The following is a 4,612-nucleotide window of genomic DNA, read 5'->3' as shown; positions in this document are numbered from 1 at the left end:
ATGCGGAAAGTCAGGAGGCATGCGATAGAGGCAAGTTTGGCCAATTGGATAGAAAACTGGCTAACCGGTCGAAGTCAGAGAGTGGTGGTAGATGGTAAATATTCAGTCTGGAGCCCAGTTACAAGTGGAGTTCCGCAGGGATCAGTTCTGGGTCCTCTGCTGTTTGTAATTTTTATTAATGACTTGGAAGAGGGAGTTGAAGGGTGGGTCAGTAAATTTGCAGATGATACGAATATTGGTGGAGTTGTGGATAGTGAGGAGGGCTGTTGTCGGCTGCAAAGGGACTTAGATATGATGCAGAGCTGGGCTGAGGAGTGGCAGATGGAGTTCAACCCTGCCAAGTGTGAGGTTGTCCATTTTGGAAAGACAAATAAGAATGCGGAATACAGGGTTAACGGTAGTGTTCTTAGTAAGGTGGAGGAACAGAGGAATCTTGGGGTCTATGTACATAGATCTTTAAAAGTTGCCACTCAGGTGGATAGAGCTTGTAAGAAGGCCTATGGTGTATTAGCGTTCATTAGCAGAGGGATTGAATTCAAGAGTCATGAAGTGATGTTGCAATTGTACAGGACTTTGGTTAGGCCACATTTGGTATACTGTGTGCAGTTCTGGTAGCCTCACTTTAGGAAAGATGTGGAAGCTTTGGAGAGGGTGCAGAGAAGATTTACCAGGATGTTGCCTGGAATGGAGAATAGGTCGTACGAGGATAGGTTGAGAGTGCTAGGCCTTTTTCTCATTGGAACGGCGAAGGATGAGGGGTGACTTGATAGAGGTTTATAAGATGATCAGGGAAATAGATAGAGTAGACAGTCAGAGACTTTTTCCCTGGGTACAACAGAGTGCTACTAGGGGACATAAATTTAAGGTGAAGGGTGGAAGGTATAGGGGTGATGTCAGGGGTAGGTTCTTTACCCAGAGAGTGCTGAGGGCATGGAATGCGCTGCCTGTGGGAGTGGCAGAGTCAGAATCTTTGGTGACCTTTAAGCGGCAATTGGATAGGTACATGGATGGGTGCTTAAGCTAGGACAAATGTTCGGCACAACATCGTGGGCCGAAGGGCCTGTTCTGTGCTGCATTGTCCTATGTTCTATGTTCTATGTACTAACCTAGCTCTTTCTGTGGCCTTTCAATTCTGGCTACACTACATTTGCTTCCTTTAAGTCATTAATATATCGTGTAAAATGTTCCAGTCCCAGCACTGATCCCAGTGAAACCCTACTGGCCTTCATGTTGCCAAGCTGAATAAGAACACCTCGTCCCAACAAGTTGTTTCCTGCCCATCAGCCAATTCTCTATGTCAATATACCACCTCCAACACCACAAACGTTTATTTTATGACTTAACCTTTTGTAAGGTACTTTGTCAAATACAACATGCCTCCCCTCTATCCACTCTGGTTGAGACTTTTGCAAAGAACTCAGATACAAGTTCCCTTTCATGAAGGTGGCACGGTGGCTCAGTGGTTAGCATTGCTGCCTCACAGCACCAGGGACCCGGGTTCGATTCCAGCCTTGGGCGACTGACTGTGCGGAGTTTGCACATTCTCCCCGAGTCTGTGTGGATTTCGTCTGGGTGCTCTGGTTTCCTCCCACAATCCAAAGATGTGCAGGTCAGGTGAATTGGCTATGCTAAATTGCCCATAGTGTTAGGTGCATTAGTCAGGGGTGAATATAGGGTAGGGGAGTGGATTTGGGTGGGTCACTCTTCGGAGGGTCGGTGTGGACTTGTTGGGCTGAAGGGCCTGTTTCTATACTGTAGAGAATCTAATTAAAAGTCATGTTGACTCTGCTTGATCAGATCATGATTTCTCAAATTACTTAAGAGTCATAGAGATGTACAGCACGGAAACAGACCCTTCAGTCCAACCTGTCCATGCCGACCAGATATCCCAACCCAATCTAATCCCACCTGCCAGGACCCGGCCCATCTCCCTCCAAACCCTTCCCATTCATATACACATCCAGATGCCTTTTAAATGTTGCAATTGGATCAGCCTCCATCACTTCCTCTGGCAGCTCATTCCATACACGCACCACCCTCTGTGTGAAAAAGTTGCCCCTTAGGTCTCTTTTATATCTTTCCCCTCTCACCCTAAACCTATGCCCTCTAGTTCTGAACTCCTCGACCCCAGGAAAAAGACTTTGCCTACTTACCCTATCCATGCCCCTCATAATTTCAGAAACCTCTATAAGGTCATGCCTCAGCCTCTGATGCTCCAATATACCACCTCCAACACCACAAACGTTTATTTCATGACTTAACCATTGGTAAGGTACTTTGTCAAATACAACATACCACCTCTCCAAGAAAAACAGCCCCAGCCTGTTCAACCTCTCCCTATAGCTCAAATTACTTCCTCCATAGTTTACATATATCTGTTCAACAATAGATACCAACTGACTTATAGGTGTGACATATTGGCAGTTTTCCAATCCGCCAGCACTGCTCCAGAGTCCAAGTTTTTGTAGAAAATTAGACCCAATTCATTCACTATCTCTGTAGCTACTTATTTTAGGATGCTTGGGTGCAAGGTAACAGAGGCAAGAGATTTGTGTCATTAGCCTTTTTATTTTGCCTAAAACTACTTCTCCAGTGGTAATATTTAATTCCTCCTCCTGGAGTCTTTAATGTTAATGGGAGGCACAAAAAGTATCTTCCACCCTAAAGACTGATGCGAAGTATCTGTTTAACTTCTCTGCCATTTCCTTGTTCACCACAACGACCTCGTCAGATTGATTCGCTAAATGGTGGAGAAGTTCAGCTGGTCGGGCAGCTACAATGGAGAGAAAAGGCAATGGGAAGGAGTCAGCCCACTGGCGCCATTGCTAGACTGCCAATCCAGAAAGTGGGCAAATGCTCTGGGAACCAGGCTCAAATTCCAACACAGCTGATCGAAAAAAAAAAATCTGGAATTGAATAATCTACCGTGAAACTGCTGTCAATTGTTGGGAAAACCCCATCTGGTTCACTAATGACTTTCAGGGAAGGAAATGTACCATTCTCACCTGGCCTGGCTTACATGACCAGACCCACAGCAATGACGTCTTCTCTCAACTGCCCTCTGAAATGGCCTAGCAAGCCACTCAGTTCAAGGGCAGCTCGGGACAGACAATAAATGTGGCCTGTCCACGGTTCACGAATGAGTGAAAACAGGAAATGGTTAACGGTGGGGTCCAATATCACTGTTCTTCAGAATTGCCCATGGCGTTGGGATAATATATTAGCACAGACAGAGGATTCATGAACGGAGAGAAAGCAGAGAATTAGGAGAAATGGCATAAGGAAGATAGCAGTTTGTAACTGTGTAGTAAAACAGGGTTTAACACTGGAACTTGAGCTTTATTCGTGAACTATACAGGGAGATGATAATATATCCAAACTCACTCACAACACAAAGTGAAGTGGGAATGCAAATTGAGAGAAGGCACAAAGAAATTACACAGATACAGATAGTTTTTGTGATTGGGCAATAAAGTGGCCGATTGAGAATGATGTGAGGACTTTCACTTTGGTCCTAAGAATACAAAAGCAGGATTTTTGAAAAGGTGCAAAACTTGTAAATGCTTCTGATCAGAGAACTGGAGGCACTCAAACTGGGACAAAAAGGTTAGCATGCAGATACAGCATGCAATTAGAAAGGCAACTGGCATTCCAGCCTTAATTATAAGCAGATTAGAATACAAGTATAAAGAGGTCTTGCTACAATTGTAGAGAGTGTCTATTGAGAACACACATGGAATAATGCCTGCAATTATGATCCCATATTTTTTCCACAACAGCATTTGGATGGGTATATGAATAGGAAGGGTTTGGAGGGATATGGGCTGGGTGCTGGCAGGTGGGACTAGATTGGGTTGGGATATCTGGTCAGCATGGACGGGTTGGACCGAAGGGTCTGTTTCCATGCTGTCCATCTCTATGACTCTGTGACTCTAGTGTCCTAGGCCCACCAATCTTCAGCTGCTTCATCAACGACCTTCCCTATGTCATCAGGTCAGAAGTGGGGATGTTTGCCGATGATTGCACAGTGTTCAGCACCATTCCGGACTCCTCACGTACGGAAGCAGTCCATGCTCAAATGCAACAAGATCTGGACAATATCCAGGCTTGGGCCGATAAGTGGCAATTAGCATTGACGGCACACAAATGCCAGACAATAACCATCACCAATAAGAGACACTGTAACCACTGCCCCTTTTCATTCAACAGCATTGCCATCACTGAATCCCCTACTGTCAACATCCTTGGGGTTACCATTGACCAGAAACTCAACTTGACTCACCACATAAACACAGTGGCTTCAAGAGCAGGTCAGAGACAAGAGGTACTGCGGTCAGTAATTCACCTCCTGACACCCCAAAGCCTGACCCACCATCTACAAGGCACAAGTCAGGAGGGTGAGGGAATACTCCCCACTTGCCCCTGGATGGGGGCAGCTCCAACAACACTCAAGAAGCTCGACACCATCCAGGGACAAAGCCGCCCACGCTTGATTGGCCCCACGTCCACAAACATCCCCTCTCTCCCTTACCCACCGACGCTCAGTAGTAGCAGTGTGTACCATCTACAAGATGCACTGCAGAAACTCACCAAAGATCCTTAGGCAGCACCT

General features: G+C 45.8%; 1 protein-coding gene across 1 annotated transcript in view; it reads right to left on the bottom strand.

Annotated features, from left to right (window-relative positions):
* The window catches only part of LOC122544296 (beta-1,3-galactosyltransferase 5-like), a 26,251-nt gene that overhangs the window by 15,508 nt on the left and 6,131 nt on the right, over positions 1-4,612 (bottom strand). The gene's annotated exons all lie outside the window — the stretch shown is intronic.

Source organism: Chiloscyllium plagiosum, chromosome 48, assembly GCF_004010195.1.
Source record: "Chiloscyllium plagiosum isolate BGI_BamShark_2017 chromosome 48, ASM401019v2, whole genome shotgun sequence".
Taxonomy (NCBI): domain Eukaryota; kingdom Metazoa; phylum Chordata; class Chondrichthyes; order Orectolobiformes; family Hemiscylliidae; genus Chiloscyllium; species Chiloscyllium plagiosum.
This window is presented reverse-complemented; position numbering and strand designations above follow the sequence as displayed.